The following is a 13535-nucleotide window of genomic DNA, read 5'->3' on the forward strand; positions in this document are numbered from 1 at the left end:
TTGTAGTTGGCGCCTGGTGGCTTTTTACAAACGATTGACCTGGTCCAATTTGGTAGTTTATCGGGGTTTGTCAATCAAAATCAATTTTGTATCTTCAAACTTCAAAGCATCGAGAATGGTTAATAATAACTTAATACTACTATAATTAAGAATAGACAATACGTACAAATGATAATGATCTCTTATATAAGTATATTCATATCATAGGTAATGATTTGTTCACCATATTTTTTGCCATACACAACAAATTAGGTTTTACAGTGGATAATACAATCATCTAAAACATAAATTGTTATGCATGGATAAAAATGTTGTGTACAAATCACTACCACAAAATTTAAATAAATATTAATATTAGTTTTCATTAAAGAAAAGAAAAAACGAAAGAAAAGAAAAGAAATTGGATAATCTTCCTTTCCTTTTTCTCCAATTCTTTTCGATTTGAAAGGACAATTTATAAAATAAATTTGGATTAATCTTCATTTCATTTCTCTTCCTTCCAATAACTAAAGTAAAGAATAATGATTTTTTTAACAATCCTTCAAATTTGAATGAAACTCTAGAGCAATGTGTTAATGACAAAATTGATTAATAAAAAGAGATGGTTACAACATTGCAGTATGATTTTTGTATCCCATTCAACCGAAACAAATCAAAAATAAAAACAAGACCAACTTAAACATGTACACAACAAACATAAAAATCTAGACACACATCAAAGCTATTCATATCCACAAATATGTAATTTAACTATTAGACAAATCTAAAGTTTTGAAAACATATTTAAAAACACAGTTTAACCTTTTTTTTTGCATAAACCCAAACATCATGAACCCAATTTTGATGAATTCTTAGAGGGTGTTTGACTTAGCTTTTTAGAGGCTAAAAGATCTTTTTGGAAAAGTTACAAAAAGTCAGGTTTTCCTGACTTTTCCAAAAAGTTGATTTTCCTTCTTTGCAAAATCGAAAACTAACTTTTAGAAGTCTTTTGCCAAACATCTTTTGCCTATTATCTTTTTGTAAAAGGACTTTTGGCCGTTCAAAAGCTAAGCCAAACACCCCCTTAGTTCATCCATATTTAACAAAAAACTTTCTTTTGGATGTTGAAAATACACCAAATATTTTTCGTATATTTTCCTGATAATCTTCCCCACCTACCAGCCATCTTTGTGTTAAGCATCAACAATATCAGAAACTGAAAAATCATTTATCAAAACTTCATGAGTCATCGTTTGTATTTGATAGATTTTGACAAACTATCTTAAAAGTAGAAAACCATCTTCCTTTAGAAGAGTGTGATATTGGACAATGAAGTCCGATTTTGTTGTTGAAGAAATAATGTGTAAAATCCAAAAAATACGGTCCGAAAATTTCATTTTTAATCATTAGTAAAAGCCATAATTATCAACCATTTCATTCATAAACAAAAACTGATATATCAAATCAGAGTATAATCTTAAAACATATTCATTTTATCAGAGTAAACATCGCAGGCTAAAAGCTTCTTGGTGTGTGTCATGCAGTCATCCCGAGCTCTTCCCTCCACTACCGGAAGTACTTGAAACCAAAACTGAAAACTGTAAGCACGAAGCTTAGTGAGTTTCCCCAATCTACCGCATGCCATACATAATCACATACTGCAAACAGTGGGCCTAGCATGCTACATCGGGCCCCACCCGCATCGGACAAGTCCGACATCAGGCCCCGCCTGTCATCGAGCCCCGCTCGGTATACAGATCTATTTCTACTAGGCCCCGCCCATCTCTGGTCCTTGCCCGCTACACACATATAACAATAACATATAAGCATGCTAATACATAACAAACAATTGCTAAACTATAACTGTTATTCTCAAGGCCCCGCCTATCTTGGGCCCCGCCCCTGATCTGCTGCCCACACTCATCTCCTTACCAGGCACATACAAGTATCACAAAGACAACAAGTATAACTAACATACACTACTACATCGGGTACCACCCAGCATCGAACCGTAGCTCGGAAAATATACATACGATCCTCCCTCGGGCCTCGCCCGCTATCGGACTGAATCCTAAAACATATAAACTACATCGGGCTATCCCCGACATCAGATCTAAATCCGGTATACACGAACATACATAAGTAGGCAAACATTGGTGCCTTATACCCGTTCCTACTGGAGAAAACTCACCTTGCACTGGTGAAGACTAGCTGAAACCTCCAGCTGCTATCCGATAATTCCCCAAACTGCTGCTCCCCTAGATCCCCGAGCTACCAATACCAACATAACACTTAGTCCCAAAAGCCCTCCATAAGTCAACTAAGTCAACTCTGGTCAAAGTCAAAGTCAATGGTCCACGGCCAAGGTCAACACTTCCACGTTGACTTGACTCGCCGAGTTGGTCCATCAACTCGCCGAGTCCAAAAGTTCAGAATCCTGCAATCGCGAACCAACTCGTCGAGTCAGCCCCTGACTCGTCGAGTTCCCTGGATAACCAGACTCGTGGCAAACCGAGTCAACTCGCCGAGTTATTCCCCTGACTCGCCGAGTTCACCCATAACCAGAAAACGGGACAACTCACTTAAACTTGTCGAGTCCCTCCCTGGACTTGTCGAGTTCCTCGGTCTGTTGGACTATCTTAAAGGATTAAGCCCCTAAACTTTACATATGAACTCCAAACTTCAATACCACTCTGGAAATGACTTATTAAGGGTAAAGTTTCCAGTTTTACCCATCCTAAGTCCTTCTAAATGGGTTAAGAAAAAACCCTAGCTCATTAAGACATAATCCCATGGCCAAAAACCCTTATACACCAAACCAAGACAGGGAAACCAAGATCTAGACTCTAGACATCCAATAACCGCGTAAAGTCCTGGACTTTACTTCCTTGCATGGCCTTTAGGGATCCAAAAGGCCATAATAATCACTTTAAGCTTGCATGGGACTTCCTAATGGTATAAAGCTTGCACCTTTATGCCTTAACCACCCCCAAATACTTCCTGTCCTGAAAGAATCATGCTTAGGGGACGTCCAAAACCCAAAGACAACCATTCTTGGACCAAAAACCTTCCAAAAGGGACTATAAGGAGATCTAATAAACCAAAAGCCAAGGTGAAGACTTGATTACCAATAAATGCAAAAAATGGAGTGTATCTTCTGGTTCTACTTCCTCCTTCTTGAACCTCCAACTTCCTTCTTCTTTTTTTTTTCAAGAGCACACAAAACACACCAAGGTGGCTCAAACACTCACAAGATGCACTAGGGTTTCGTAGGTAAGGGTTTGGGGTCTGGGGGCAGAAGATGAGGCCGAGGTAATGAGAATATGATGCTTAAATAGGGCACCAAGTCCCGCAATTAGGGTTTCCCAACCCAGACCAGACTCGCCGAGTCAGTCCCCTGACTCACCGAGTCGACCACTTAATCCGCAACACGGAACTTGCTCCGACTCGTCGAGTTCTTCCTTGGATTCGATGAGTTCACTCATTAAGTTAGGGCTTTTCCTTCTCTAACTGGGCCTCCTGGATTTTGGGTGTTACAACTCTCCCCCACTTAAACTGGATTTCGTCCTCGAAGTCCGCAATGGCCAACTTCTTTACAATTCCCTTATAACTTCCCCACACGATACACACTTCGCCCTCTCGGTCCAAACCCCAGAGGTTCATCCTTTGGAGAACCTCCTGTTCTTTCCGCAAAACAAATCCTTGAAGATAACAACCTCGAGAGCACTCTAATCACCAATAGTCCTGAGAACACGACCCTTACTCGACTGAAAATCCTTTCGGTACTCCCCGAGTATTTATATCGGACATCCTAGGGGTTCACCCCTTTCCCTTACGTGTTCACTGGCCTTCCCAAGGCAACTCTCACGAGAACAAAAACCTTTCCTATCTTTGTAAAGGACATATCCTTCGTTGAATCTACATTTCCAGTCACTCCCAATGCTGGCCACTTCACTGATACCCGCTAAATGCTCTTCCCTTCTGAATCCCGATGTTGAAAACCCCTCTCAGCGAATGGGTCAGATAATCCTTTGAGTAAAAGACTCATCCCTGCAACAGTTAGACTCAAACAAGAGCTGCGCAACAGAATCAAATCCTTCCCTCTAAGATTATTTAACCCTGCTGTGAGTGACATAGCACCTCTTGGTCAAATAAGCATTCCTCGCACAATTTTCTTATCACCGCTTCTGTTCGAAGATCCTACTGCCTCTTATCCGCCTTCCGGATAAACCGAGACCACCCTGGTCCCAACTGATCCACCATTACCCGAAATACCGGTCCCTCACCGGTTACCGAACGCAAGAACAACCTCTCAGTCGCTCACGACGACACCCGAAGAAAACTTCGTCTATCTAAAACTGCTCTACTTACCTTGCCACTCTGGCTCTCTAAGACCTGGGATCCTCGATCCCCTACCTTGACCCTACAGTCTCTACCAGGTCCCACCTGCACTGCTATAAATACATGGGCCTCTCCTACACTCCGCTAACTAGGAGATACGGGCCCTCACCCACACTCCCCTAACTGGCTACTAATGAATGTTGCGGCTAACCCACAGTCGTACAACACTCTCCATGCTGGTCTCGGCCACTACCTTTCAACTCGAAACATTCTAAGCCAAACACTCACGCTGTCCAATGTCCTGACTCACTCGAGTCCTGTCGGAGGCTATCCAATCTAGTTTCCCAAACCCGCCATCAATTTCCGCGATGCGCAAACCCAATGTTGGGAAGTTTCCCAAACTCCCCACTCATGAACTCCTCTAACCTCATAGCCCCTTGGGCCGCTTTCCTTCCTTCTCAAAGGTTGCGAACTCAACCTAGTTCCACACTACTTCTACTCGTGAATACTTGGAGGGTTCTCCCCCACTTCAATTTAACTAACTCCTTACAGTTTGCTTGCTTGGAAAGGATTCCCAACCCTTCTTTCCATCCAAAGAGTCGATCTGCTGACAACCAACGCTCACCAATGCTAGAGCTCCAAAACTAACCAATACCAAATCTGAACCACTCTTGCAGACTAACAAAACGCCTCTCAAACCTGACTCACACTTGCTACAGTGACTGCACCCCGAGAACCTGCTCTAAGGGTAAGCATCTTCGAACTACTACTCTCACATTTATGGCATGCAGATGGCATATAACTTATCATAAGCAGGAAATATAAGATTCCGAAACATACATACTAACTTTGATGCGGTATCATAGCAATAAAAATCATAAATAAAAGCCAATAGGAAAGGGAAAGATATGCACCTGCCACATCAGGGGCTGCTCGCGTCACCTCTGGCTAACCAGACTCATGGAAAACCGAGTCAACTCGCCGAGTCATTCCCCTGACTCGCCGAGTTCACCTATAACCGGAAAACGGGATAACTCACTTAAACTCGTGGAGTCCCTTTCTGGACTCGTCGAGTTCCTCGGTCTGTTGGACTATCTTAAAGGATTAAGCCCCTAAACTTCAGATCTGAACTTTAAGCTTCAATAACACTCTGGAAAATGACTTATTAAGGGTAAAGTTTCCAGTTTTACCCATCCTAAGTCCTTCTAAATGGGTTAAGACAAAACCCTAACTCATTAAGACAGAATCCCATGGCCAAAAACCCTTAGACACCAAACCAAGATAGGGAAACCAAGATTTAGACTCTAGACATCCAATAACCACATAAAGTCATGGACTTTACTTCCTTGCATGGCCTTTAGGGCTCCAAAAGGCCATAATAATCATTTTGAGCTTGCATGGGACTTCCTAATGGTATAAAGCTTGCACCTTTATGCCTTAACCACCCCCAAATACTTCCTGTCCTGAAAGAATCATGCTTGGGGGACGTCCAAAACCCAAAGACAACCATTCTTGGACCAAAAACCTTCCAAAAGGGACTATAAGGAGATCTAATAAACCAAAAGCCAAGGTGAAGACTTGATTACCAATAAATGCAAAAAATGGAGTGTATCTTCTGGTTCTACTTCCTCCTTCTTGAACCTCCAACTTCCTTTTTTTTTCAAGAGCACACAAAACACACCAAGGTGGCTCAAACACTCACAAGATGCACTAGGGTTTCGTAGGTAAGGGTTTGGGGTCTGGGGGCTGAAGATGAGGCCGAGGTAATGAGAATATGATGCTTAAATAGGGCACCGAGTCCCAAAATTAGGGTTTCCCAACCCAGACCAGACTCGCCGAGTCAGACCCCCGACTCACCGAGTCGGCCACTAAATCCGCGACACGAAACTTGCTCCGACTCGTCGAGTTCTTCCTTGGACTCGACGAGTTGACTCATTAACTTAGGGCTTTTCCTTCCCCAACTTGGCCTCCTGGATTCCGAGTGTTACATAATGTTTGCAAGATAGAACGATTCTTTAAAACTCGGTTATTTGGCTAAAACTTCCACCAGATCGCATCTTTTGAAATTCGTTGTTAAAGATTAAAGTACAAAGGGAAGCGTGTTAGGGTTTACAAATTTGAATTTAACCTAAATCCTAAATATTAATCCATACTTATATATATATATATATATATATATATATATATATAATATGTTATTATGTCGAGGGAATGTAGTTAATGATTACATTGGATTGATGACAAGCTTTTAATGTTTATTACATTGCATTGACGGCATGTGATGCCCGCATTTTTTGCTAGACATTAATAAGATGATGTAATTGCATTGGTCAACAATTGTAACCTTTTATGAAGTTAATAAAGATAATTATTTTAGTATTATGTGATTTATGTAGTTATGTGTAATATACATGCTTAAAAAAGAATAAAATATACGTCAAAAATAGAATAATAATTAGGAGGAATAACCTGGATGAAAGAGGAAGTAGTCATGATGAGGATTTCGAAGATATAAAGAACACTCCAATCCGACTTATAACGAAGAAGTTATGATGCATTGAAGTTTTGTGTTCGTCTCAATACGACTATAGATATCATAAATAGTGAGTCGGAGATTGATCGCTTATTAGAATAAGTAGTCTAAACAAATGTAACATCATGTTTCCTGCCATTTTTGGGCATTGGGCTGGAAGTCGATTGTGTTTGGACCTCAAGGAGGCAAAGTTTAGTCCTTGTGGAAAGAGGTAATGTTAGTTACGAGATTTGACCCTTGAATGGTGTTTAGGGCCGAAGGGTAGAAAGGGAAAAGTCATAGGCTGGGTTTTTGCATGAAATATGGATTTTTGCTTGAGAAGTTTTTAGTCCAAGATACTTAGATAATACTGTAGAGCTCTTTAACACCTTTATGGTGGATATAAAGATTTTCGAAAACGGAGTTGAAATGAAGAAGTTATGGCCTTCGGAGGTTTGGTGGTTTTAGGGTTGAACCTAATACGCGGGCATACATAGGAGTACGTTAGGCGTACTAGGCAAGGGGATCGTAGGTTCCCTTTGGAGTACGTTGCGCGTACCCGGAGTATGTAGGGCGTACTCCAGTCAGGTGCAAACCCTAATTTAGGGTCTTGGACCCTATTTAATGGCCTTAACTCAACTCCAAACCCTCTTACCTCCAGCCCCCAACCGATTAAACCCTAAATATGAGACCATAGTCCCCATTTGAGTAGTTATTGAGTTCTTGGTGTGATTTCATGTATTTCGGTGCTCATTGAAGAAGAAGGAGCCTATTGAAGGAGTGTGGATCCAGACTTTGTGCATCTTGATCTATCTTCTAGAGGTATAAAGCTTCAAACTTTATGGTTCTTTAGTAAATAGCATGTTTTGGTCCCAACATTATGGTTCTTGTGAGTAAATGCTACTCCAAGACCTTTGAGCCTCAGATTTGGTCTTTTGTTGAGGTTATTAAGTCATAAAAATGCCATCTTGTGGGTTTTGATGGAGCATGATATAGATGCTAATCATATTATTGGTATAGATGGATAAAGTTCAAGGTTTTGGTCCCGTTAAGTCATGGAAATGAGTAAAGTTGCCAACTTTACCTCTTAAGACACCCCTTAAGGGTTAGATCTGTGTTTGGACGTTCTTGACTTAACGATTAATAACTTATTACGGGTTTTGGCCCTCTGAGGAGTACACGAGGCGTACACTCAATGTAACAAGTGGTTCCTGCATCGTCGACTTGTACATTGAGCTTCGACGGTGAGTACGCGGGGCGTACTCCCGAGGAGTCCCCGTTCCTTTAGCTCCGACAAGGTGTACCATGTGTATAGATGGCCTGTACGCAGGGCGTACGCTTCTTGGGCCCTTTTGGGTTTTGTACCATATTTGGACTACTAGGGTTTTGGGCCTTGTTGGGCCACTAGTCCTTCTGGCTTTGGGTCAATGTTAGGATTTGGGCCTTCTTGGATTTGGGCCCATAATGGACTTTGGGTGTAACATCCCAAAAATTACAAGGTAAAAATTTCATTTTTAATTCAACCATAAACATCATTTAACATTTCCAATCACCCAAGAAGGATTTGGGCCCATAATGGACTTTGGGTGTAACATCCCAAAAATTGCAAGGTAAAAGTTCCATTTTTAATTCAACCATAAACATCATTTAACATTTCCAATCATTCAAAAGTGTAACAAGGTAAAAAAATTTATCAAAGTACAATCCTAAAATCATAAAGTTGCAGAAACATGGGTGGATGCAGTGCAATCACGCCGGCCCCTTCCCTTTTGTACCGGAAATATCTGAAACCATAAACAATAAACCGTAAGCTCAAAGCTTAGTGAGTTCCCCAAAATACCATATACCATTCAGATCAAACATATAATGGGCCCAGTTCGGCATCGATCCTTGCTCAAAACAGGTCTGTCAGAAATATGAGATGGGCCCCGTCTAGCGTTGGCTCCCGCCCGGTATACATACAAACACATAAACACATGCAAGAATCACAAAGATAAATAACATACAATATAGTCATCAAGCCCCGCTCAGTATACATATAAACACATAAACACGTGAAAGAATCATAAAGATAAATAACATGTTATATAGTCATCAGGCACCACATGGCATCGGGCCCCGCTCGGTATACATATCAGATATCATACATGCAAGATTCACACAAACAACTAGCATCCTAATCATAATAAAGCATGGGTCGACATTGGTGCCTTTGACACGCCAAACACAGTGAGGAAACTCACCTCACGCTGCTAAATATCTCAGATAAAAGCCCAGATTGCTGATCCGGAAAAATCCCCGCGCTAGCATCATAAAATAATACCCAATTAATAATTGGTCCACAACCCATAGTTTGAATCCTAGTCCGATTTTCCAACACTTAGGGTAAAAGTCCATTTCACCCCTTTCTTCACTTGAACAAAATCTGAGGCCCAAACCAATAGCACCAAAAGCCCAATATGGCCCAACTTCCTAATTGGCCTAAAACCTATCATGGGCCTAATCCAAGAAGGCACAAATTCCTGAAAGACACCCAAATATCCAAATGGGCTCAAACACAAGAAGGTCCAAAGTCATATCTTACGTCGTGAGAGCTCACCCGATCTGATCCCAACTCATCAAGACTCAACCTAGCCAACTCAGTCAAGGAATGACACCTGAGCTAACCTCACAATGTGGGCAACCTTTCCTCACATCGTGAGCACCAATAAGCTCACCGGAAACAAGATCAACCGCTCCTCACGTCGTGAGACCTTGTGTCTCACGTCATGAAAACAGTTTGAGGCCAAAAATCTAACTTTTAAGTCCTTAATCCATTAATCCTTGCACTCTAACTTTCCAGAAGGTCTTATAACCTATTAATACACTAGAAAGTCGATGCTTTTAAGACATATATGTCCAATACAAGTGTAGATCTCATTTAGGTCCAAAGTTGAAGAAACGACATCCAACTTTCATGCAATGCTCCAAAACTTAACCATTTTCTATATCTAAACTCCAAGACTCTCCTAAGGCCCTCTTAACCCAAAGTTTCCAACTTTATGGTTTCTATTCATTCAGCATGCTCAATCAAGAAGAAAAGTGGGACAAAACTTAGATCTAGCCTTATATAACCATAAATATAGGAGCTTTGTAACTTACAATGGTCCAGAAACAATGTAAGGTGATGGTGATGATGATTCCTTGCAAGCCACAACACAAGAACACCTTCTTCTTATTCTTTCCTCCTTCCAATCCAAGAAAAACTCCAAAACCACCAAAGATCAAGCAAGGATAGACACTAGGGTTTTTTGAGGTGAAAGACGGTTTGGGGATGATAAGAAACCCTAAAATGAGGTTAAAGATGCTTAAATACAAAGGAAACCCTAAAAGATCATGGGCTTGGGCTACATCGCTCCTCACATCGTGAGTTCTTATTGCTCACGTTGTGAGCTCAGTCCCGGACAAAATCTTCAGGCAACGCATCTCACGCCGTGAACCTCTACGTCTCACGTCGTGAGGAACCTTTTTCTCCAAAATACAACCTTTTGACTCCTTGAAACCCTAATTCGATTTGTCCAGGAAAAACGGGTGTTACAACTCTCCGCCACTTAAATTAGATTTTGTTCTCGAAATCACTCCTTACTACCTTCCAGAAATGCCAGACACCCAGGGTGATACTCCCACAACCTCAATACAAGATGAGAAGTCGACTCATACACACGATGACCTTCCAAATCTGTAATTGGACCTAGCCTTAGCAGGGCTCCCAAATCCTTATGATGAACGAATATTTACCCCACTAGCACTAACCAATGGAGAATAACCATTACTACTCTGCTCGAAATCTAAAATCCTAAAACCCTTTCTAACTCCCCGACAGATAGACCACTCTAAATCACTATCAATTCAACTCCACTTTGTAATCTAAATTGATCATAACCCTTTTAACTCTTGATTATCTTATTTTTTCCACTGGGAAACAGAATCCCTGACCATTTATTGCTGTCAAAAGCGTTTCACTTGGAAAAAGGTTTAGATAATCCTTTGAGTAAAAGACTCATCCTTAGAACGGTTAGAGTCAGACGAGAGCTGCGCAGTAGGGTCAAATTAATTACTCTGATATTATTTAACCTATGAAGCATGACTTAAGACACTTACTTAATAATGAGGAGACTCCTAAGACGAGTCCCAAACACTAGTACCACCTCTAGTTCATATTGTTTCCTCATAATTACATTTCTGATGCAACCAATACCTCCCTAGTCTCATACTTACCTCCCTAGTCTCATACTTACCTACCAATTAACTGATATACCATATTTTCAACCGGTTGATGAGGTTGATAGGCTCACATAATCGCTCCACACGACTCCGGAATGAAGGTCTATCTAGCTAGAGCTGTCCAAGCTTGCTTGCCTTAATGGCTCAAACAACCCTCCTCGTCTAACCATGTAACACTCTAAATCAGGTACACCTTTAAAACCCTTGAAAATGAATTAATTGGAAAAAATAGTTCCTCTTGTACGCTGGGCGTACCTAAGGGCACACTTAGCGTACTATGAAAGAAGGATCGCAAAGGAGCCTTGCGTATGCAGGGCGTATGTAAGGGTATGCCGAGCGTACGCAACAGAGGGCCAAAACCCTAAATCTCGGACTTGACCCCCTATTTAAACAACTTTTAGCCTCTTGGACCAAACCCTATCAGTCTCTTTAGCCTCATTTCGTCCACCTACAACTGATATATTGTGTGAGAGGGTTTTGAGCTTAAGGAGTGGGTTTTTGTGGCCATTTTAGAGTTCATTCAAGAAGGAGAAGTTGTCAAGGAAGCTTGGAGTGTCAGTTGGCATCAAGAATCTACATATAGTTGACCTTGAGGAGCTTCTGGAGGTATAAAGCTTGGACCTTTCCATCTTAAGCACTAGATCTAGCTAGGGTTTTTTAGCTTTGTCCCTTTGGTTTATTTTGGACCTCCTCTTATGAGTTAAGAAACTCCAAATGATGGAAATGACAGATCTCAGGTCCCTTGGTCCTTTTGCATCATAAAAATGGAGTCTTGGTGGGTGTTTTGACCTCATGTATAGGTTAAGAACCTTAGAAAGGTCTTAATGGGGGTGTTGGGAGCATCTGAGGCATGCAAAGGCATAAAGTTGCCAACTTTATGCCCTAGGTCGTCTTAATAAGCGTAGATCTCACTTTTGGACATAAGAGAATCAGGTATTAAGCACTTAATGGAGAAAGTGCTTAAACTATTAAGTACGTTGGGCATAACCTAGCGTACGCCGCGCGTAAGCCCCAAAGACGCAGTACGCTGCGCGCACCAGGGTGGTACGCTAAGCGTACTCACCACATATGGACTTGGACTTTGTTTTGGGCCTTAAGTTGTTGGGTCTCAACTGGTTATTGGGCCTGGGCGTATTTTGGGATGGTGGGCCACTTCATGTGTTTTGGGCCATGGATGTTATGATTGGGCCTTATTGGGCCATGAGGCCCATTAATGATTTTTTTGGACATAGACTTTGGGCCCATTAACAAAGGAAGAATATTTGGGACTTTATGGAAGGACTTGGGGTTTAGGTTTCCCTTTGATCAAGTGAAGTTCGTAACATTGGTTAATATTATTATTCAGTGCGGGTGGTTGTGGTCAGTTAGGAGAGCAACTTTTGGATTCTTCGAACAGAGGTGTGTCTTCTCACAATATCAATGGGTCTAAGGCACCAAGGCCGACCATTTTATGAGATGCGTATTATTGATTAAATATGTGATATGATAGTATAACATTTGCATGGAAGACCACGTGGGGATTCCCGTGGCATTTGGTATAAGACCTTGGAGGGTTTCCATGGCATCCTAGTATATCTGCTTGTATAGTTTACATTCTGTCTTGTTGGTAGGAAGACCTTGTGGGGATTCATAATGCAAAAAGACCATGTGTGGGTTCCATGGCAGATAAGACCACGTGGGGGTTCCCGTGACATTAGGTGTAAGACCCAGGAGGGTTTCCAGGGCTTCCTTATATGTTGTATGCATGGCTTATGTGATATGTGTAGCTTATAGCTAATTTGATATGTGTTATGTGGTTTGTGTGTGGGATATGCTCTGGGGGGACCCACTAAGCATTAGCTTACAGGTTGTGGATTTGTTTCAGGTACATCTGAGCCCAAGGGCAAAGGCATGGCTTGATGGCGCGGCGTGCACTCTCTCACCGACATTTTATGGGACACTTTGATGTTTTTTTAAATAAAGTTGTAATGAATGTGGATCTGAAAACAATTGTTTTGGGATTTCATGGTTTGATTAATTAAAATTGAAAATTTTCTTTTGTAAATTTGGGTCGTTACAAACCAAGGATAACATAACCAGCCATTCATCACTGTTAAATCATTCAATTGAGATCAAGGGTGACTCCCAATGCAAGTCTCACTGCTAAGAACCAAACCAGTCTAAAAACTCACATAATGATAACCAAAAGTTTGCAATTCTGATCTATTAAAGCTATCTTGCATCCAGGGTGACGTCCCACTGAACGGAGATATATACTCCTCAATCGACCGTGGAGATTGGCAGTCTTACACCTGATCCAACCATTGACCATAGGGTCAGCCTGTTGGATTAGGTGTCTATGCCCATCACTATAATTGGTATGTACTTGACCCGAGAGTAGCATGGTCCTTTTGGGTTGCCTTCACCAATGCAATTTGATAGGATGAACTTTTGAGAATAA

Source organism: Lactuca serriola, chromosome 3 (assembly GCF_051521515.1).
Source record: "Lactuca serriola cultivar US96UC23 chromosome 3, Lser_US96UC23_V15, whole genome shotgun sequence".
Lineage (NCBI taxonomy): Eukaryota > Viridiplantae > Streptophyta > Magnoliopsida > Asterales > Asteraceae > Lactuca > Lactuca serriola.